The sequence below is a fragment of the Ictidomys tridecemlineatus genome, unplaced genomic scaffold, assembly GCF_052094955.1.
Source record: "Ictidomys tridecemlineatus isolate mIctTri1 unplaced genomic scaffold, mIctTri1.hap1 Scaffold_132, whole genome shotgun sequence".
Taxonomy (NCBI): Eukaryota; Metazoa; Chordata; class Mammalia; order Rodentia; family Sciuridae; genus Ictidomys; species Ictidomys tridecemlineatus.
In genome coordinates, this window is record NW_027521185.1 from 116677 (window position 1) to 141104 (window position 24428).

General features: G+C 35.1%; 2 pseudogenes across 1 annotated transcript; both read left to right on the plus strand.

Annotated features, from left to right (window-relative positions):
• The window catches only part of LOC144372566 (son of sevenless homolog 2-like), a 40668-nt pseudogene extending 27085 nt beyond the window's left edge, over positions 1-13583 (plus strand).
• A 1457-nt stretch (positions 13584-15040) lies between these two features.
• Positions 15041-22924, plus strand: LOC144372574 (protein N-lysine methyltransferase METTL21D-like; annotated as a pseudogene). The gene is made up of 6 exons (XR_013432544.1): positions 15041-15354; positions 15450-15560; positions 15727-15799; positions 17109-17228; positions 18678-18782; positions 21839-22924. The product of XR_013432544.1 is annotated as a protein N-lysine methyltransferase METTL21D-like (transcript).
• The last annotated feature ends 1504 nt before the right edge of the window (positions 22925-24428 follow it).

The window sequence follows — 24428 nt, forward strand, 5'->3', positions numbered from 1 at the left end:
TGGAAAGAATAAGAAAATTTTTTCCCTCCCTCCTTCCCCTCTCCCCTTCACCCTATCCCTCTTTTCTTCTTTATTTCTGTTGTGCTGGAGATTGAGCCCCAGGCCCTATACATTCTAGACAAACCCTCTACTGATGAGCTATATTCCCAGCTTGAAAGAAATTTTTATAAATAAATTGAATTATTTGCTTATTGTTATGTAATATTTAAATTTTCCTATAGTTTTTTTTAAATTATTTTATGACCTGTGTTCAAGGGACTGTGTGACCTTGAACAAATTATTTTTTATCTCCAAACTTATTAAGGACCAAATGAAATAACTATTTAGAATACCTAATTTGTTTCTTAGCACAGAATGAACAATTATTTCATATCAGTTGCCTATCTTCTTCCCCACCCCTTCCAATTCATTTTCCTGTAGGAATAATACACAGTCAGCACTTTATATATGTGGTTTCCATACCCATGGATTCAGTCAGCCACATATTGAAAATGTAGTTATACCTACAGTGCTTGCATCTGTACTGAACACATATAGACTTTTTTATATTGTCATTGTTTCCTAAACAATACAGTGTAACTATTTATATAGTATTTCTACTATAGCAGGTATTATAAATAATCTAGAACTGGGCATGGAGGCACACACCTGTAATCCCAGCTACCCAGGAGGCTGAGGCAGGAGGATTGCAAATTCAGTGTCACCCTGGACAATTAGAAATACCTCCAGGGTTTGTATTTAAAAAAAAAAATAAACAAACCCTGCACTGCTAAAGCACTGGCCTAGCATATGTGACACCCTGGGTTCAATCCCTAGTACCCCACCTCAAAACAATACTAATAATGTAGAGAGGATTTAAATTTGCAGAATATATGTAGGTTAAAAGCAAATATATCATAGTAAATTGCATTATATAACATTATTATGCATTGTAAGAGACTTAAACATCTGTGGAGTTTGTATCTGTGAAATATGCTATAATCAGTCCCAGATACCAAGGGATGACTATATTAAATGTTTATTTAAAGTTCCCAGGATAGCGGTTGATAATTTATTTCTTGATATCTTATTTAGTTAAAGTAGTATTTTAAGAAAAGCAGTATTTTATCATTCTAAATTATTTCATCATTTATTATCAAAATGTTATTAACTTTCTGTGGCAATTTGTTTAAGACAAAAATAACCCAAAAAGGAACACAGCAGCTTTGGGAATAATTCTCTCAATCTGGAGAACCTCCCGTCTAACATAGTAAAATGTATATGTTATAGACAGTAGCAGGAATTCCAGTCTTTTCAATGGCTCTGAGTCAGAGGCTGAGACAGCAACCAATGCAAACTGGTTAAACACTTAAAATGAAATTAACAGAAGCTCCCTACCCCATGTCTCTTCACCCCTTTTCTTGTTCCTCATTGAAACTTCATTTCTAAAATGATTTTTTATATTGCTTCCTCTTTTGAATCATTAATTTTACATACTATTTACTGATGAGGATTTCATGTTCTGCCTTACCTATACTTATCACATTGAGGGCAATGTGATATTATTCACTATTAGATCAAATGGTATTTATTGTATTTCCTTTTTAATACACTTTTATTTCCTGGAGTTAAGAATTTACTCATTAAAGCATGGATTTGTTTAAGACATTGCTTGGTCTTCCCATGCCCTTTTATAGCACATTTTCATAAGATCAAGCCTATTAGAAAACCTATCAGAGTTTTCATTTATCTTCCCCTTTCCACCCCTTCTCCTCTTCCACTTGGAAACCTCCTTCCTGACATTTTCCAATTTGAACTGGTTGCTGTCTTAGCCTCTGACCCAACCATCATCTTAGAAGTTTCTTTATCATCCAGAAATTCCCTTCACCTTCCTCCTGTATTGAATTTTTGTTTCTTAGATTCCTTTCTTTATGTGTTCCCTCATTTTGGTAGGGGCACATACTTGCATAGTAACCTGTTAAAGTATACTATAGTATATAAATGTTTAAGTTCTTAAGTTTCTGGAAGTGTATTATACATTTAATTGTTAATAGTGTGCCTGAGTATAGAATTTAAATTATCTTTACTGTCTTCTAGCTTTTATAATTGCTAATACCATATTAATTCATTCACATATTGAGTGTAATTTTTTTCCTTTTTTTGGTAGTACTGAAGGTTGAACTCAGGGATACTCTGCCACTGAACTACATACACAACCTTTTTATTTTTTATTTTAAGATAGGGTTTTTTAAATTTTGAGATAGCTGCCTTGACTAACCTCAAAATTGTGATTCTCCTGCCTCAGACTCTGTAGTATCTTGGATTATAGGCATGTGCCACTGTGCCCAGTTCAGTACATATTTCTGAATGCTTGATATGTACAAGAGATATGGCAGTGAACAAAATAGACAAAAATTATTCTTTCAGTGACCACAGTTTCTGTTTCCTTTTTTTTAAAATAGCCAAGGTATAACTACAGTTGTAAAAGGATTTAAATGAAGTAAAAGTTTATTTCTCAAAAAAGCCAGAACAAGTAGACATTTCTGCTCCACAGGATTTTCAGGCTAGCAGGGTGATTCAGAATTCTCAAGATGTGGCTTCAATCTCTATCTTGAACAACTGCTCCAATAGTTACCATTTTTCAGCTAGCAGAAAGGTGGAGAGCAAGAACATTTGTTATGAAAGCATGCATACATCACTTCTGCTCTCATTCCAAAACTTAGTCACATGGGCTTACCTAGCTGCAAGGTAGGTTAAGAAATGCTGTTTGTAACCACACAGCCTTTCTTAGCCTCTGGTATTAGCTGGCAATTCTTGTATACCTTTTCTTTCTGATATTTTATTGTACACAGATTTTTGTTTCATGCACAAAATTATTTGCCTTCAGGCTCTCAAAGATGAAACATAAATGAAGCCAGGCATGGTGGTGCATGCCTGTAATCTCAGTAGCTTGGGAGGCTAAGGCAGGAGATTGCAAATTCAAGGCCAGCCTCAGCAACTTAGTAAGAAGCTGTTTCAAAATTAAAAAAATTAAAAGGGCTGAGGATGTGGCTCAGTGGTTAAGCACCCTTGGGTTCAATCTTTAGTAACGACAAAGAAAAGGAAAATAAAATAAATGAATTTTGTGTTTACCTTCAGGCTATGTGTATAAAGTGTATGTGAAACATAAATGAATTTTTTTATTTAAACTTGGGCCTCAACCCCCAAATATCTTATTATATATGTAAATATTCCAAGTCTAAAATCCTTATTACTTCCTGTCCCAACCATTTTGGATAAGCAGTATTCAACCTACACTTAGTTTGTACAGCTTCTCAGCTAAGCACAAGGGATTTGGTGGCAAACAAGAAAGACTTTCTGCCTGTTTATACAAAATACCTCCAAATTTTTTGGAAAAAAATCATGTGCATGCAGATTATATTGCTCATCTTCCTCTCTTGATTTTTTACTTCATTTATAGCTCCTTGGTCTCTTATGTTAGTTCCTCTTCAGCTTTCCAAACTGTTAACATTGGAAAGACTTGATCTTGAAACCTCTTTGTTTCTTTGTTTCTCACTTACCTCATTCATTAACATATCATTTATGGGATAATTTCCAGGTTCATATCTCCAACTAGATTTAGACTCATATATTCAATGACCTGTTCCACATTTTCATTTGGATATCTGATAGGAATCTAAACTTAACCTTTCCAAAACTGAGCCTCCAAAGCTGTTTTTCCTACCGCCTTCTCATCTCAATTCAGTTACTTAGGCCAAAAATATGAGAAGTAGCTTTTCTCTCTTTCTTCATACCTCAAATGTGACCCAATCAACAAATCTTGATTACCCTCAATATATATCAAGAATCTAACTATCTCTTACCATTTCTACTGCTACTACGCTGATAGCCACTACAATCTCTTAACCTTTTTCAATATGATAGCATCCTAATTTTCCATTTTTCTTGCTTTAGTATATTTTTTTCCTTTTTTAAAAATTAAAGCATTATAATTCTACATAGTATTTGGGTTCATTTTGACAAGATCATACATACAAGGAATTTGATTTCCTCTCCTCCGAATTTTCTCTGACCCTTACTGATCTTCCTTTCACTCCTTTATTTATCTATATTTAACTGGTATTTTCTACATATACATTAAGGAGAAATTCCCTTTGGCACATTTACATATGTATATAAAATGATTTTGTTAAATTCATTTCATGTTTCTTTAACTTTCCTTTCCTTTTTTCTTCTCGTTTTCATACTTCTACTCCAATGTGATATTCCCTGTATCTTTATGATATCTACTTTCCTCCCCCAAAGCCTTCTTTCCCTTATTTTGTTCTAGCTTCCACATATAATAGAAAATATTTGATCCTTGATTTTCTGAGTCAGGCTTATTTCACTTAGCATACTTTTCTCCATCTTCATCTGTTTACCTGCAAAAGCCATTATTTCACTCTTCTTTATGGCTGAGTAAAACTCCATTGTGTATATATATTTGCCACATTTTTTTGATCCACTTATCTGTTGACAGGCATCTGGGTTGGCTTCATAATTTGGCTATTGTGAATTGTGCTGCTGTAAACATTGTGGTGGCTGTATCACTATAGTATGCTGATTTTAGTTATTTTGAACAAACACTGAGGAGTGGGATATAGCTGGGTCATATGGTTTTTCCAAAGTGGTTATACTAATTTGCAGTCCCACTAACAATGTATGAGTGTACCTTTTTCTCCATATCCTCATCAGCATATATTATCTATATTCTTGATAATTGCCATTCTGATTAAGTGAGATGAAAGCTTAGTGTAGTTTTGATTTGCATTTCCCTGATTGCTAGAGATTTTGAACATTTTTCATATACTTGTTGGCCATTTGTGTTTCTTCTTTTGAGGTATGTCTGTTTTTTGTCTTATAACTGTGAGGTTATTTTGGCATTGAGTTTTTTGAGATCTTTATATATTATTAATATTAATTAATCCCCTGTCAGTGGAGCAGCTGACAAAGATTTTTTCCCATTTTGTAGACTCTTTCTTCACATGCTTAATCATTTCCTTTGCTGTGTAGAAAGAAACTTTTAATTTGATGACATCCCAGTTATTGATTCTTGGTTTTATTTCTTGAGCTTTAGGGGTCTTGCTGAGGAATTGATGCCTCCACCTATAGATGGGGTGTTGACCCTATTCTCTTTGAGCAGTTTTAAGATTTCTGGTATAATTTCTAACTCTTTGATCCATTTTGATTTGACTTTTGTGCAGAATGAAAGATGGGGATCTACTTTCATTCTTCTACATAGAGATATCCAGTTTTCCCAGCTATTTGTTAAAAGACTGTCTTTTCTCTAACATGTATTTTTGGCATATTTTTCAAGTATTGGATGGCTGTAGAAATGTGAGTTTGTTTCTGTCTATTCCACTGATCTTCAGGCTATTTTTGCTGCTGTAGCTCTGTAATATAATTTGAGATCCTCCTGTATCACTTTTCTTATTCAGAATTGCTTTGGCTCTTCTGGATATCTTAATCTTTCAAATAAATTTAAGGACTGTTTTTTCTAGTTCTGTGAAGAATGTCATTGTTATTTTGATGGGAATTGAGTTTTTTAATCTGTATATTGCTTTTGGTAATATAGCCATTTCGACAATATTAATTCTTCCTATCCAAGAACATGGGAGGTATTTTTATGTTCTGAGATTATCTTCAATTTCTTTCTTCATTTTTCAATGTAGAAATCTTTCACCTTGTTTAGATTAATTTCCAGTTGTTTGTTTGTTTAATTTTGAGGATATTGTGAAAGGGATGATTTTCCTGATTTCTTTCTCAGCTGAATTGCTTTTGGAATACAGAAAAGCTATTGATATATGAGTGAATCCTGCTACTTTGCTAAATTCATTCATTAGCTCTAGGAATTTTATGGAAGAATTTTTTTGGTCTTCTAAATATAAGATCATGTCATCAACAGACAGTGATAAGTTTGACTTCTTATTTTCCTGTTTGTATTCCTTAATTTCCTTCTCTTGCCTGATTGCTCTGGCTAGAGTTTCGAGAACTATATTGAATAGAAGTGGTGAGGGTGGACATCCTAGTCTTGTTTCTGATTTTAGAGGAAAAGCTTTCATTTATTTTTCATTCAGTATGATGTTTGCTTTGGGTTTGTTGTATACAGCCTCTATAATGCTAGATAAGTTCCTTCTATCCCTAGTTTCTACAGCATTTTAACATGAATGGTTGCTGTATTTTATCAAAGGCCTTTTCAGTATCTATTGAGATGATCATATATATGGTTTTTGTTCTTTATTCTATTTAAGTGGTGAATTACATTTATTGAATTGTGTATGATGAACCAACCTTGCATCCCTAGGATGAAACCTACTTGTGGTCATGGTGTATTTTCTTCGTTATATGTGTTTTAATGTGATTTGCTAATATTTCATTAAGGATTTTTGCATCTATATTTATCAGGAAATTGGGCTGTAGTTTTCTTTCCTAGATAATTGATAATTGCCATTTGGTATCTGGTTTGGATGTTAGGGTTATACCTGCTCCAGTATACATATATTTTTAAAAAATATTTTTTTTAGTTGCAGTTGGACACAATGCCTTTATTTTCTTTATTTTTATGTGGTGCTGAGGATCGAACCCAGGGCCTCACACGTGCTAGATGAGCGGTCTACCACTGAGCCACAACCCCAGCCCCTCCAGTATGTTTTTAATACAACAGCCAGACTGATTCTTTTAGGAAATAAATAAGACCTTAACTCTCCTGTATATAAAACTTTCCATCTCACTCAGATTAAAAGTTAAAGTTCCTTCATAGGGCCCACAAGGCCTTACAGGGCTTAGCTTCCTTTGATCTGTGAGATCTAATAATCTGCTGTTTTCTTCCCTTACTCTTCACTGCTTTAGTTATTCTGCCTCTAGAACACAAAGGCACATTACTACATTAGGACTTCTGCTTTTGCTATTCCTTCTGTTTCTAATGCTCTTTGACCACTTGGCATCATGGCCTGCTCCCTTGACTCCTTCAAGTTTTTGCTTAGTGTTTCCTTAGTGAGTTCTTCCCCAATCACCTGTTTAAAATTGCTTCCCATCCACCTATTCCTGAACCCCTTTCCTACAAATTATTTCTTCTTATGGTGTATAGCTATGCTACTTTTACATATTTATTATTTCTCTCCAACCAGAATATAAACTCCATAAGCAAGTCACTATTATATTGCTATCAAGTAGAACAGTATTTGGCAGTATAGTAAATAGCCCAATGTTAATGAAAACAATCTGGTAACAAAATGCTCTTTATTGAAAATAAAATTGTGTTCACACAACAAGGGTTATTGAGTGTCTACTTTGTATAAACATAGTGGTTATGTGGTGGCTATAGAGTCAGACTCAAATTCAGAAACTATCAAATATGTCCCACCATCATTTAGATATCTTCTGTTTCCATGAGTCTATGTGTTTATAAAGAAGAAAAGACTCATGTCAGACTACCTTAAACAGTAAGAACCAATTCTGAAACACATAATTGGAACTGTATAGGAAAGCTGATTTAGGACTAGTTGATTCAGTGGCTCAATGATGTTATTAAAGACTGAAGTTCCTTTTGACTCTCATTGTTTTTCCAGATTAACAACTTTATCTACAGCTGTTTTTCCATAAGGTCATAAAAAATGCTGGCAGGAATGATAAAAGTTATATGTTTCTTTATTCAGCAGATAGAGAAAGGTTGAGAAACAAAATGGCAAAGTACTTTTCCAAAATAACAAGTTGTAAGTGGGCACAAGTTTTTAAGTTGTTAAGTGGGCACAATACCTTTATTTTGTTTTATTTTTATATGGTGCCAGGGATCGAACCCAGTGCCTCACGCATGCTAGTCAAGCACTTTACCACTGAGCCACAACCCCAGTCCAAGGGATATCCTTTTTAATAGCCTCCAGAAAAATCTCCTTTGGTATTTCAGTGACCAGTTGAGTTCTACGTGATGAGTTTAATAGAGTAATTCCATTTCTTTAGCGGGAATTTTCAGACTTGAACTAATCAGGCCTTATTCCTGTTGCTAAGGGGTAAGGTCAGCTTTCCCTGAAGCACACATGGCTACATGTATGAGAAGGTGGATAAAAATCTGATTGGGGTAAAAAATGAGAAAGTGAATCCCGTGCCCACTTCTTATCAATACTCCCAAAAGTATACTTTTCGTATCAACTGTTGGGTCCCTGAACCAGCAGAACCCCTGAAAGTAACTGCAGAGTCCACATAATCAGGGCAGCAACTTTTGACATGGAATAATAAATTTAATATCTGTATTTGAGGAAAAAGTTCCAATTCTGAGTCAATCCCTTTTCCTGGCTCCTTGTTCTTCATCATGAAAAATGTAGCAGTTGTGGAGGGGTAGGAGGGAATCTAAATGCAGTGACCAAGACCATGAATGGCTGCTAAAAATGTAACATTCTTGAGAAATACTAGTGAGATATGTCAAGTTCTGCAAGAGGATTGGAAGTAAAAAATGTACAGTAAAATTACTATATACATCAGTATAGAAAAGTTTTCCTTTTTAAAAGAAACACAAATCCATTGCTTTATAGGAAAGACAGTAGAATTAGACATAACTTTCCTTTGTTCATATAGGAATACATGACCAGTGTAACTCCACATTGTATACAACCACAAGAATTAGAAGTTATACTCCATTATGTATAATTTGTCAAAATACATTCTGTCATGTATAACTAAAAAGAAAAAATAAATTTTTTTTAAAAAACATAGCTCTATAAGTCAGTGGAAAGTGACTTAAAATTATCAGATGTGTTTATATCACATCTTATACACTATTTTAATGCCCCTAATGCTTTGGCATTGCTATTCTCTATTTATTCCTTATTTATAGCTCTGATAGCTTTAATTTTCTAAACAGTCATTCGCTGCATACATCTATTGTACCTGGTTGAAATGTAGTAGAATCTGTGAGTAGTGATGAGTAGTAGCTATGACTTGTTGACATTTCCATTAAATTGTTTATACATACATTACAAATGTGGATTTGTGTTGTATTGGGCTGAAAGTTAACAGGCTTTCAGCCACCACTTTTTAATTTTTATTTAGATTCATTGTGTATGTAGCAAACTCTTGTCTTTTATTTTTTTACTGGTACTAGGGATTTAGCCCAGGGGTGCTTTAACCACTGAACTACATCCCTAGCCTTATTTTATTTTATTTTGAGACAGGGTCTTGCTAAGTTGCCCAGGCTGACTGGACTCATGATCCCCCAGCTTCAGTGTCTCAAGAGGCTGTGGGATTTCAGGTGTGCCACTACCATGTCCAGCAACTCTTGTCTTTTAAAATATAAGAATGGAAAATATTTCTTGTAATCTGCTCTTTTGCAAAGACTATTTAATTTTTAAACATTATGCAGGCAGTGAATTGTATGAACCAGATCATTTTTGTATTGATTGATTAGTAAAACTTCTATAAACTTATATTTATTAAAATAATGGCAGTACTTAGTATTATTTGCAATTTGAATCATTTAAATCTAATACTAGTTGGAATATTTTTTCTAAATTTTATGCGCTATCAGTGAAGGTCTGCAAAAATGTATAAAATTAAATAAACAATACATAAAATTTCCTTTTTATTACATAAAATTGCAATGCATACCTAGTAAATCTTGAGTGGTTATTTAACAAATTACTAGGTAGGTAGTGTCTTTCAGTAGGTATTTAATATTTTCTGAAGAAGTAGGAATTATGAGTTATATCTTTCTAAAATTATTTGTGTGCCATTGTTTTTATCCTTACAGTTTTAACTCATCAAAGCAATGATCCAAAAGTAAATTTTAGGAAATTTAGGCTATTATTTGTTCTGTTATTCTAACAGTCTTGGGAATTTTTTTTACAAAGACTACTATGAATTTGATTTTATTTCTTAAATTTTGAATTTTGTTATATATCATTTAAATGATAATATAAGCATTTACACTGTAGTAGCATTTTTAAAATAGCAACCTTCTTTGCTATTTTATTAAAAATCTAGGCTTTTCACCCTTTTGGCTTTTTGAGGAGGGTGGTACCAGGGATTGAACCCAGGGTAAGTTAACCACTGAGCCACATCCCCAGTCTTTTTAGTATTTTTTTATTTTGAGACAGGGTCTCACAAAGTCCTTAGAGTCTTGCTAAGTTGCTGAGGTTGTCTTGAATTTGCATTCCTCCCACCTCAGCCTCCTGAGTTATTTGAATTATAGGAATGCGCCACTGGGCCCAGCACCCATCTGACTCTTAAACTTAGTATCTTTACAAAGTGCACTGGAAGGTCTGTTACTGCAGAAGGGTTGGGAAACAATAAGACCATGTGATAAAGTCATTTGATAATGAACACTGTGAATATTTCAAGTTTGTTTTATAAAATCTAAAAGAAAACTTTTGTCAAACTACAAAATCTATGTATACTTCTAGATTGTAAGACTTGATAGTTTTATTTATGACTTTGTAGATTGTTATTTGGATATGAAACAAAACAGAAAAATATATTGAGAAGGAATATGTTTGACTTCTTTAATGTATCACATTTCTTAAAACATTTTTAATGTGTGCTTAATATTTAATAAACCAAAAATGATACAATTACAGTGTCATGCATATTGTCAATGACAAAAGTAAAATTATTTTGTGGTAGCAGGAAACAAAAACTATACTTTGATGTCCCATAAGCAGTCACTTAGCATGTTTAAAACTAAATTCATCAACTTCTTTCCCAACTTATTCCTGCAAACTCAATCTAAGTATAATGACAAATAAGACATGATGAATGTCTCTATAATAACTGTGAATGTGGAGAAAAATTAAATGGGGAGTTGGACCATAATTTTAGAGTTCTTTAAAACCATATAAATAAGACAAAAGAAATTGATCAAAATGAAAATAGTTCTTATTCTGTACCTAGTTGACCTGTTCAGGAGTAATTTTCCTCTAATACTTTATTATTTTGTAAATTTTCTTCAGTGTGACTCTATAACATATACCTTATTATTAAGAGATTTGCAAAGAGAGTTATATGATATATAACCCTACTTTATGGTCTCCTATATGGAGATTTTATTACCTGTGTAGTCATGAAACTGATTGTAGCTGCTTCAGAGTAAATGTTTTCTGCTTAGGATAATTTTTCTCTAAAAGTAACTACATATATACATTCATGTTTTTGTTTGGTTTTGTTTTAGATTTTAAAAAGACTTTTGGAGGAGGAGTCTCATTATTAATCATAACTAAATAATGTGCCTTCACTTAGCTATCATATATACTGTGTACCAGGAACTGTGTTAGGTACTAGGGATACAAAATAAATGAGCTGTCCTAAGAGAGCTTACATTTTAGAAGAGAAGATAGATAATATATAACAGGCATTACAGTCTGATAAATGCCATGGCAGAAGTGATCACAGTTGCAATGAAGTTTTGTTGGATTAATTGCACTGTAAATTGTGGTTAAACTAATCTTTGCCTCCCTAGAGTCTGTCTTCAGTTCGTGTGGTAGTTTAAATAAACCAAGTGAAGAGCTACTGATTCCTCCTCCACTTCCTCCTCGAAGAAAGTTTGACCAAGATGCTTCAAATTCAAAGGTAGTCAACAGGACCTGGATTTGCCTTAATTTATTTAAAAATTTATGGATTTTCAAGATAGGACTTTATTTTTATGAATTTGTTGTATTTTGGCTTTTCTTTATCATTTTCCACATTTACATTGTTGTATTTGAAAAATGCTTTTAGTAGTTGTTTAATTCTTATAAAAAAAACTTTCCTTTAAAAAAGCGGGGGGGTGGTGCTGATTCACAGACTCAGAAATACACTTTTTTTCTGGTACTAGTATGTGAAGGATTCTTCCAACTTTCCATCAGCTTTTCAAATTTAATTTTTGGAAAGCTTGTTAAAACCTGATATGTTAACCCTTACTCCTGTTTTTGATTCAGTGGATCTGGAGTGAGGGCTCAAAAATTTGCTTTTCTAACCAAAGGCCCAGTGTTCTCTCCAATGTGCAGTTGCTAACTCACAATAAGCAGTGGGGAGGGGAGAATAGAAATTCACTGGCTCAGACAAAGGGGAATGAAGGGAAGGGACGAGGAATGGGAATAGGAAAAACAGTAGAATGAATCAGACATAACTTTCCTATGCTCATAAATGAATACATGACTCCACATCATGTACAACCAGAAGAATCGGAAGTTATACTCCATGTATGTATGATATCTCAAAATATAATCTCCTTTCATACATAACTAAAAAGAACAAATAATTTTTAAAATAATTTGCTTTTCTAACAAGTTCCCTACTGGTACTGATGTTGCTGGTCCTTGGATGACCCTTTTAAATCCACTGTTCTGAGTGTCACTGGGAAAAGTAGAAGTAAATGCTTAATCAGGAGAAGCTGGACATTAAGTCTCCTTAACATCATGTCCTTTCACATCTACAAAACTCTATATTATTTTTGCTTACCTATTTTTATAATTAAAATTCATGAATTTCTTAAATTTATGAAATAGTAACACAAAGTAAGATAAATTGAAGCTTTATGTTCTAAGACTTCAATTAAAACATCTCATATGTAGAAGTATTAAACAGAGCCCTTGATTAAACTAGAAGTGATGTACTTATAAATCTGATAATTAAACCAGATTAATTTACTTTGAGCTTCTGGATTTAATTCGTGTGTTGAGTTAAAAAATTCTTCTGTGTGAAGAATTTTTCAGACTTTTAAAATTGCCTTGTAAGTTTTTCAGGAGAAAAGAAGTATAGTTATATAACTTTTTGTTTTAAAGGGAACTGTGAAATCTGATGACGACCCTCCTGCTATTCCACCAAGACAGCCTCCTCCCCCAAAGATAAAACCCAGAGTTCCTGTTCCTACCAGTGCATTTAATGGACTTCTGCATAGTCCACCTCCACCTCCGCCAACAGATCCTCTTCCTGATACCCCTCCACCAGTTCGCCTTCGACCTCCAGAACACTTTATAAACTGTCTGTTTAATCTTCAGCCACCTCCACTGGGACATCTTCACAGAGATCCAGACTGGCTCAGAGACATTAGAACATGTCCAAATTCACCAAGCACTCCTCCTAGCACACCCTCTCCAAGGGTACCATGTCGATGCTATCACAACAGTCTTGCTCATCCTCAAGCTCCCCCTGTTCCACCAAGGCAGAATTCAAGCCCTCACCTACCAAAACTTCCACCAAAGACTTACAAGTGAGAGTTTTCACATCCCCCATTGTACAGACTGTCTATGGTAGAAAATGCAGAAACTCCTCAATAACCTTAGCCATATGTAGTCATTGACACTGGAATAGTATTTGTAAAGCTTTTTTTTTTAATTTATTCAAAAAGGCATAGTATTTTAGTTTTTTTGGTTTTTGTTTTTTGTTTTTACAAATAATGCTCTTCAGAAATGCTACTGATCAAATAAGCTTTTAAGAATTGGAAAGATAAAATACAAAAGTCCTTTACCAATATCCTCAGGTGATCAGTTGCATTGCCTTGTCTTGGATCCTCAGTGCTGCCAAAAGGCCAGTATAATGAATTTATATTTGCACTGTAGACTCTGCTAAAATATGGTTTAAAGTGACTTTGTTTGAACTGAAAGGGGATAGTGTTTTTGTGGAATTTTTCAAATTTGAGTAATAGAGGCCTTTTTTTAAGGTAATGAATTTACACAAATATAGAGGTGTATGGTGTTACTGATTTTTAAATCTCTTTGACCATCTTCTGGAAGGTTTTTACTTGTAGTTTTTACATCTAGGAGAATTGTGAATAACACCCACTGTTCTTAAATTCTTTAATGCCATGTCTTAAATGCCAGTATTTGCTGCTGAAGACAAAAATGAAATGTGTAATGAAAATAATAGAATGCACTGTGTATATTATTTTGTCAAAATGTAAACAAAGAATACATAACCCAATTATAGAGGAAACAAAGGGCATGTATCTCATTCAGATGTGCCTTTTGTTTTTGCAAAAAGTTGCCTATTGCTTTGGAACACAAAGTTAATATGCCATGTATGTACAGTTTTGTTTATATTGTATATTTAAAGATAATGTTAATAACCTATATAAATTTAAGTGACTTGAGGTCTATAATACAATCTGCTACTTTACTAATTCATATGTTCAGAGGAAAAGTTCTTATGGCATAGGAACCAACTGCCTTGCCTTCAAAACCTAGTGACTTTCTCTATAAATCTTGTGTTAACTGAAATTTTTAAAAAATATTTTTTTAGATTGGTAATATTTAAACCAGCAAATACTTAATGCTTTATTAAACTTTTTAATCAGAAGCGAGTAAAACTTTTATTTGCCATTTGGATACCTTCACTCAAAGTGATGAAAAGTATGTTATGTGACAGGCTGTAGCAGTGGTTGTAAAGTAGCCAAAAGCCACGTTCTTTATTTACTGGTCTGTGGCCTTTTACTGTGCTTTGTATCAGAGTTCTTAACAAGATTAATTAAATCACCTCAGTCTTAATTTTTAAAAGACTTTTTAAAAAATGTGTTTTCATTGTAAAGAACAAGGGGATATTAGAGTACTGTAGATATATGTATACACACATTGAGTTATTTCATGCAACTTAAAACTACATAATCCCAAATAATTTATATGATGTAAATTTTAGAGGGATTAAAAAAAATTTTAACTGGTAAATGCAAGCTGCAAGTTTCCAGCAATCCTTTTTATGCATTCATACGGAAAAAGTAGGAGCACACTTGGAAACTTCCTGAGAAAGATAATAGACACCTTTGGTAAGCTGCCTGGATTTAAGGTAACTACAGTATGAGTCAATCTCTAACCACGTAAAAATGCTCCAGTGTTTGCTTTGTTTTTTCACAGAGCGGATTATATTAGTTTTATCTGGGAAAGTGACTTAAACTAGCTGTTCCTCAAGCCAGGCGCATTTTACAGGAGAAGAAATGGAAGAGGGCGGTTAGTGCTGGGTTACACCCAAGGTGCTGCAGCCTTCTGGGCTTTGTTGACTTGCGCACGCGTGAGGTGCCAAGTCCGCCACTAGGAGGCGCGGGCCCCTCTCAAGGCTTGGCCTGTGAGCGGCGCACAGATGAGTCGTCACTAAGGGAGCGGCACCCTTTAGCCGGCAGAGATGGCGGCTGCTGTGGAGTCGGTGGTGGAGGATCCCCTGCGGAGCTTTGTGAGAGTTCTGGAGAAGCGGGATGGGACTACGACTGCAGCGGTATGACTCCGGTGGTGTGGGTTGCATTGTTTGGGACGCTGCCATTGTGCTCTCTAAATACTTGGAAACGCCGGGGTTTTCTGGAGACGGGGCCCAAGTGTTGAGCCGGCGGTCGGTGCTGGAGTTGGGCTCAGGCACCTGGGCGGTGGGACTCATGGCTGCTACCCTCGGGTAAGAATTGAAGGGAGGGGACATCGCTTTGCTTTGAAACTCATATTGCCAGTTACCCACCCTGTGCTTACCCCTCAATCAACGTTATTTTATAGGGCAGATGTTGTGGTCACCGATCTTGAGGAATTGCAAGACTTGCTGAAGATGAATATTAATATGAACAAACATCTTGTCACTGGTTCTGTTAAAGCCAAGGTACTGAAATGGTTTGTATGGCCTTTCAGCTTGTTTTAAAATACCAATTCATAGTTTGTTTTAAATTGTATCTCGTTAAAGCCATGATAATACGAAATGAGCTTATTGGCTCTTGCTTATAAAGCAAGAGTATTTTAAATTATTAACAGTTTAAAATACTTGTTTGCCATTTTGAAGGGGGGAAGAAATAGAAGACTTTCCTTCTTCACCAGACTACATACTGATGGCTGACTGCATATACTACGAGGAGGTAAATGTTCAGTGAGTGAAATCTCTCTAATCGATTAACTGTTTTTTGTATTCTGAAACTACATTTCTTCACATTTTAACATCTCTGAATTCAGGATATTTGTCTATGGATGATAGATGGTTGTAGCAAAAATAAAACAAAAGTCACAAGAGACTATGTATATACATTCATATATACCTGCAAATCATGTTTAGAAGAGTGTTATATGCATTTTATTAGAGGCTTCTTCAAAAGTTTTAAAGGATTTTACCACTTGGATCTGTTATGAAAAGCTATGATAACCTTTTAAAAAAAAAAACTTTTTGGGGGATGGCAGACATTAGGGGGGCTGTAGATCAAATCCAGGGCCTTACACATGTGAGTGCTCTACTACTGAGCTACATCTCCAGCCCTAAAATCACCCCTTAGCCTCCCACCTCTGCCCTTAGTTGTTCCCAATGAAATGTTTCACCAGGAGAATTAAGTTGCATTTTTTAAAAAATTCATGGTTTTGTGGCAAGATTTACTAGATCAAATATTTTTCTTTTTTCTTTTCTTTTTTTGGAACTAGGGATTGAACTCAGGGGCACATGACCGACTAAGCCATATTCCCAGCCCTATTTTGTATTTTATTTAGAGACAGGGTCTCATTGAGTTGCTTAGCGCCTTGCTATTGCTGAGCCTGGCTTTGAACCCAGGATCCTTTTGTCTCAATCTCCCAAACTGCTGGGATTACAGGCATGTGCCACTGCAATATTTTTCTTTAAATATTGGTTTATGATAGCATTGTGGGTATCATTTATATTTAAAATAATGAGCATTGAGCCAATCCATGTTCAAGTTAAGTTCAGATTTACTTTTGTAGGAAAAATTGTTGATTTTTTAAATCCTACATTAAATTAGAGTAAGTGAAATTACTTTTAAGAGTGAAATCAACACTATTCGTTTATTTCCATGGGAACTTCAAAACACAGTCACTTGAATTCTTTTTCTGAAAACTGTAGTATAATAATTAATTTTTAAAAAATTTTTTACATGTCGATGGACTTTATTTTATTCATTTATTTTGATGCGGTGCTGAGAATTGAACCCAGTGCCTCATTCATGCTAAGCAAGTGCTCTACCACTGAGCCACCACCCAGGCCAATAATTAATTATTAATTTATAATAATAATTAATGAGTTTACCAATCATTATTAGAAAATGTTAACTACATGTACTTTGTTGTATTGATTCAAAAATTAATAATAGGGGAATTAATCCTTTTACTCCCCTAACCTTCTCTTAATAGAAAATTTTTGAAGTCATGAAATACGTTTTTCTTTTATAGTCTTTGGAACCATTGCTGAAAACACTGAAAGATCTCAGTGGATCTAAAACTTGTATCATATGTTGCTATGAACAACGTACAATGGGGAAAAATCCAGAAATTGAGAAAAAATATGTTGAGGTAAGGACTATAAGATCTATCTTTGTAGTGAGTACCCTTCAGGGAGGCTATATATGACTAATCTAGTATTTTATGGCAATTTTGGAGATTTGGACAATCTGTTTGTATGAACCCAGCCAGTAGGGGACTCTTTAAAATCCACTATTCCACAAAGCCCATCCCCATTTTCTATTCTCATCCTTTATTTTTTATCTAATTAGTTGATATTGTATCTACAGAACCGTGTAAAATAATAATGGTGACACTGTCTTTTCTGAGAAAGTTCTTAATATTTCTTAATTGTTGGCTGTGGGGAACATATCAGTGATACATATAGTGCTTTTAGAGAATTCATGATAGAGGGGCTGGGGTTGTGGCTCAGTGGTAGAGTGCTCGCCTAGCATGCATGAGGCACTGAGTTCAATCCTCAGCACCATATAAATGTAAAATAAAGATATTGTGTGCACCTAAAACTTAAAAATAAATATTTTAAAATAGAGAATTCATGATAGAAATGAGGAGGTGATAAATTTGTACTTCTCTGTTTTTCTCTACATTTTTATGAAACCTCTGACCTACATACCTGTTTTTAGGGACTTAATTAATAGTCAGAAAGATTCACAGGAAGTTGCAAATGTAGTACATAGCTATTTTTGGTACAGGGGATTGAACTCAGGGGCACTCAACCACTGAGCCACATCCCCAGTCCTGTTATGTATTTTATTTAGAGATAGGGTCTCAATGAGCTGCTTAACCTGTCGCCATTGCTGAGGCTGGTTTTGAACTTGAGATCCTCCTGTCTTGGTCTCCTGAGCCGCTGGGATTACAGGCATGCTCCACTGCACCCAATACATAACATCTTACGTATCTTTTAATCTTTTTCCCCCAGTGGTGACCCAGGCCCTTTTTATGGGCAAAAATTCATCCCATTACAAGTAAATCTTTTTGTACATCTGTATAGCTCTGCAACTTTTGTCTGCTGATGGACTGCTTTGGTTAATGAGAAAACAAGAATATGACTGCCTCAGATAATATATGATAAATTTTTTTAAATTTATTTTTTGTAGTAATAGATGTAGATGTATTTTTATTTATTTTTTTTATCAGTGCTAAGGATTGAACCCAGTTCCTCACTCATGCTAGGCAAGTGTTCTGCCACTGAGCTACAGCCCCAGCCTTCATGTTTTTCCTGAATATGAAGAATGTTACTGAGATTTTGGGACTCTTAATTAATTTTTTATATAGTTAAAATAATTTTTATTGAGGTAAAACATAGTTAAATGCATATATATCAAGCACTCAGCCACATAATTACTACCCAGCATAAAAATATACATTTCTAAGACCTCAGAAGGTTTCCACAGTGCCCCTTCCTAATCAGTATTCCTACAAAGATAGCCACCATTGTACCTTCTTTATCACAGGTCTGTTCATATTATTGAGTTTAAAGTATATCTGTTAAATTTATAGCTGCTTCAGCTAGACTTTGATTTTGAAAAAATTCCCTTGGAAAAACATGATGAAGAGTATCGAAGTGAAGATATTCATATTATATACATCAGAAAGAAAAAATAAGTAAGTACATTTCCAGTTCTTCATCTTCTGAGGATATTTCATCATCTGGTCACTGTTTCTGGGCTTGTGTGTGGTCAAGGCCTTGATTTTGATGTGGTAAAACAGCTATGACTCTTCAATGGACTCAGGCATTGACTCAGGATTAAGATCACTTATCTGTCTTGCCTTTGGTTCTTGTTCTAAGTAAGGCAGGCTTTTTGTTTTCTTTCATGCTGTGCTGGGGATTGAAGTCAGGGTCTTGCATGTGGAAGGAAGCACTCTACCACTCAACTAAACCTCCAGCCCAGCAGGCTTTTTTTAAATATACCTTTATAATGGGATGTGTTAGTAAGCAGCAGTTAATGTAACAATGCCTGAGGTAACAACTTAAAAAGAGGAAAAGTTTATTTTGGCTCACATTTCTAGTGTGTAATCCTTTTGCTCCATTGCCTTATGACAAGGCAGTATGTCATGACAGAGAAAGCCCAATCACCTCATAGCTGGGAAGGAAAAGGAAAGAAAGAGGAAAGGGCAGAGTCCTATGGAAAACACATCCCCGATGACCAGAAGACCTCCCCCATAAGGTTTCATCTCGAAAGATTTCACTTCCTCCTTTAATATATGGGCCCTTTGGAAACACTAATTCAGACTATAGCATTGGGCATTAACCCAGACAGGTGACTTAACTCTTTATATTGTAGTTTCTCTTAACTCAGATTTTAAAATGCCAGTTCATACTTTTGTGAACTTTCTTCAGTCATTCAAATTATTTTTAACAAAGTAAAATGTAATCAGATCTGGGGCTGAGGATGTGGCTCAAGTGGTAACGCGCTTGCCTGGCATATGTACAGCCCGGGTTCGATCCTCAGCACCACATACAAACAAAGATGTTGTGTCTGCCGAGAACTAAAAAATAAATATTTAAAAATTCTCTCTCTCTCTCACTCTCTCTTTAAAAAAAATAGACAGATCTGTTTATAAAGAAAAATGCACCTAATTAAATAGAATTCATTTTTTTAAGTTGTACATAATACCTTTATTTTATTTATTTATTTTTATGTGGTGCTGAGGATCGAACCCAGGGCCTTGCACATCCAAGGCGAGCACTCTACCCCTGACCCGCAACCCCAGCCCTAGAATTCATTTTTGTTCCCCTTGTTTGGTGCTTCCTTTACATGATATAACAATCACATTTTATGCAAGTTGCATCTGTGACACCTACAGTTTTTAACTTGTACAACTGTATCTCATCTATTTTGTAACTCCAGCACCTTTTATAAATGTGACAAAAATTTTAAAATGTTTTATGCCTTAAAGTATTTAGTTTTTGATTTTGGTACTGGGGATTGAACCCAGACAGATGTTGCTGAGCTACTAGTCTTTTTTTTTTTTTTTTTTTTTTGAGACATGGTCTCATCAAGTTGCTCAGGCTGACTGCAAACTTGTGATCCTCCTGCCTCAGCCTTCCAAGTCACTGGAATTACAGGCGTGCATCATCACAGCCAGCTAAGGGATTCAGTTTTAACTAAAGCATTATACAGTTTTACAAGTAGAAATTTTTGAGGCATAAAGATTTTGGGTTCCTAAATATATATATATATATATATATATTTTTTTTTTTTTCGGTACCAGGGATTGAACTCAGGGGCACTCAACCACTGAGCCACATCCCCAGCCCTATTTTGTATTTTATGTAGAGACAGGGTCTCACTGAATTGCTTAGCACCTCGCTGTTGCTGAGGCTGGCATTGAACTCACAATCCTTCTGTTGCCCCAGCCTCCTAAGCTGCTTGGATTATAGGAGTGTGCCACGACACCTTGCTTCATTTTTTTTAATTGATAATAATTCCCATACCATGAAATTCACCTTTTTGAAGTATACAATTCAGTATAAATATATTCACAGAACAAAGTTTTCATCTTTCTCAAAAGAAACTCCATACCATTAGCAGTCACTCATTTCTCCCCAGTCTCTAGCCCCTGGCAGTCACTAACCTCTATTTCTATTTATCTGCCTATTGTGCTCATGTCATGAATTATTCACATTATATGGTCTCTTACGTCTAGCTTTTTTACTCAACACAGACAGTGTTTTCAAGGTTTATCCATATTGTGGCATGCTTTTACTCTTATGTCTAAAAAATATTTATTTGTATGAATGTGTACATCTTGTCCATCCATTCATCATTTGGTGGCATTTTACTTTTTCAGTCTTTAGCTGTAATGAGTGGTGTTGCTGTGAACATTTATGTAGAAGTTTTTTTTTGTGTGAGCATCTTTTCAGATCTCTTAGGTATATGCCTGGAGTGGTATTGCTTGGTTATATGGGAACTCTGTGTTTAACTTTTTAAGGAATTGACAAACTGTATTCCTAAGCCATTGTCCATCGTTTTAACTACAGCCATCTTAGGAGGTGTGAAATAGGATCTTGTGTTTGTTTGTTTGTGGGGGGGTGTGCTTGGGATTGAACTCAGGGGCACTCAGTCACTGAGCCACATCCACAACCCTATTTTGCATTTTATTTAGAGACAGGGTCTCATTGAGTTGCTTACCACCTCGCTGTTGCTGAGGCTGGCTTTGAACTTGCAGTTCTCCTATCTGTCTCCTGAGCTGCTGGGATTACAGGCATGCGCCACTGCCTCCGGCAGATCTTATGTTTTTTTATTTTCATTTCCCTAATAACTAAAGATTAAAGATGTTGAATATCTTGTCTCACTTGACAAGATATCATTGACCCATTTTCAAATTGAGTTATTTGTCTTTTCATTAAGTCTAAGAGAACAATTTGGATACTGAACATCAGATGTTCAATTTGCAAAATACTCTCTCCTATTCTGCAGGTTGTCTTTCTTGTTTTGGTATTATGTCTTTTATAGCAAAAAGGTTTTGAATTTTGATAATGTCCAGTATATCTTTTTTTTTTCCTTAGTTGCTTGCAGCTTTAACATGTGTCAGCTTAAAACTTTCTAAACATTATACTTGGTTATTCATTTGACTTTCATTTAGCCACTGCTCGGCATATTGCTTAGTATTAAGTACTCCATAAATAGTTGGTGAACTTTTTTTTTTTCTTATAGAAATTGCCGTCATGAAACTTTGTCATCTTACCCAAACCTCTAACAACCTGGGTAAGCTAAAGATGTGAATGAAGCATGTGAATACAGCATGGGAAGATTGTGTTTACAGATTTTTCCAGCATGTCCTTAGAGGTCTGATATATGGATGACAACCACCATGGTCTGCCTGCAATATGAAAAATGACTGCCTGCCTTTCAGTGGGCCTGAAATCCATCTTAGGTTTACTTAGCCTCAGCATTAAGTTCTGCTTAAAAGAAATATTGAGATCAGTTACTCAAATAAAAACTGGTATTAGGATTAGGCTAAAATCTGCCAAAAGTAAATAGTGAAGCAACATGGTTGATTTGACACATTTTCAGGAAACTAGAGGTAAACTGATGCAATTTTTAGAAGTATATCACTATCGAATAATTTTCTAAATTCAAACCAGTAAACATTAGTTTGCCTTGGGAATAAGTAAATTTTAAATATTTCACTTTTACATAATTAGGCAATAGTTTTGTCTTTTGCTTCATATGGTATCTTTAATGCTTAATTGTCCTTTTACTTAAAAAAACAAAACTATTGTCTTGTATACTTACATTTACCAAAGTTTTATTCTTTTCAAATAAATATGTAAGTACTCTAAATAGTGAACAATATTATAATTAGTTACAAAGAAGAAAAAATAAGAGATTAGGGAAACAAAAGGTACCTTTACAAAATTTTTCATTTGGGAATGGAGTGAGAATGGAAAGCCCAGTTCCAGGGTTATTCACTGGTATAGCTCATGCATTTTTCTTTGTGATTGTCTTCCAGGAAAATCTGGTTTAAGAACACTGGTATTAAGTTAACTTGTTTACATGAAACAGTAAAAGATTATTGCGTAACTACAAAAAAATGTAGTTGTATACATATCTATCAAATTATTTTTATGCTGTGTCATTTCTATTTCGTGTTATGATAATCTTCAGCACACATGGACTGAAAGTCAAGGACTTACATTACACTGGTTCCAGAGTGGTGACCAGATGAAATTCTGGTATTTACTGGCATTGGTGCTAGATGTCACATTTTATGTGTTAAAATAAACATTGATTTTGAGACCCTGTGACTTTGTGAATGTTTCAGAAATAGCTTTAAAGAAAATAAACATCTAAAGCAGGTGACTGCCTTCCAGAAAGAGCAAAAACAGCCCTGTTTAGAGACTTTGAGGATCAAAGCAAAGGAAATAGTTCTCTCCTTTCAGGCTTACTTTAGTCTTTAAAGTTTGCTTTGTTTTTTGTCAAAATACTTTGTTCATATTGCCCTAGCATTTCATTGAGCACTTTTTCCCCCTAGGCAGTTCGTGTAACCTAAATGTGTGATGCTTTTGGTAGTTACAGATAGCACTATCTATCATTAGTGAGGTCTTAGGACAAATGACAACTTTCTGGCTTGTTCCAAAATATTATGGAATTGTGAAGATAAATTTGACGTTGACTGTGGTAGTCTAGCTGGATTTCTCACATCCCTTTTCATCTTCCAATTTTTATGCCCTCCTTTCTTCACTGTGGTTTTTAATTTATAGTGTTTGTGAGTCTTTGGCCTGAAGTGTACCCATAGATTTACTATATGAAAGCCCAGTTCCTTTATCTCAAAAACGTGCTATTTATAGTCTAAAACTTTCTGAGTGAATCAGACTGAAGTCAGCTTCTACACAAATTTGCTGAAATCATCCCTGCTTGCCTTCCCTGCCTTGCTAGTACCACCCCTTTACTTATCACTTGCATAATAAATCACTTGCATACTTTCATCTCATTGTATTTCTGGGGAATTTACCTAAGGCACTGACAATAAAAGTGATTTGTAACAAAATCAAATGGGATTTCCCCTATCCCATTCTGAAATATCAACATTGGCATCATAGCATGCCAGTTCCACAAGATCAAATAGCCACTAGTGTCAGTACCAATGACTACTGCAGAGAGCTTACTGTAGAGAGCTTACTGAGGGCTACCAATTGAAAGAACTTGCTCTATCACCAACTATCATGGAAGCCTTGGGAGAATTTCCCTCTTGGAGGAATACAGTGTTTGGAAATGAGGTTTAGTCCTTTGGATTCTCCATTGTATGGGGGAGGAAACAATGTATCTGCACTCAGAAACCATAGGAAGGATGCCTGAGGCAATACTCAAGATTCAAGATGATTGTAACAAGGGAAGACCAATATTTTCTCCTCTGTTTGGATTTATCCAGATTAACTCAGTTGTTTTATTCCAGGGCATGGAGACAGAATTGGAGGGGTGATGTGGGCACTGTGTAGCAGTTGGACTCTGTCAGCCTGAGGATTGATCCAGAATTGATCCATGAGCTGGGAGCTAGAAAGCTTCTACAACAGCATAATTTGGGGGTGGGGGTTAGCTGCAGCAAATGAATGAGGTATGATGCCACTACCTGGGGGTCAGCTACCATATAGCTAACTGTTCATCTCAAGGCACAGCTAGTGACTGGGGAAACAGTTCAAGAACAAGCCAGGAGGGCAAGAGGGGTTGCCACTGTGCACATTGGAACCCATAAACCACTTAAGAGTGCTGTTGGAGCCAATTAGGGAAAGGGCTACAATCCACA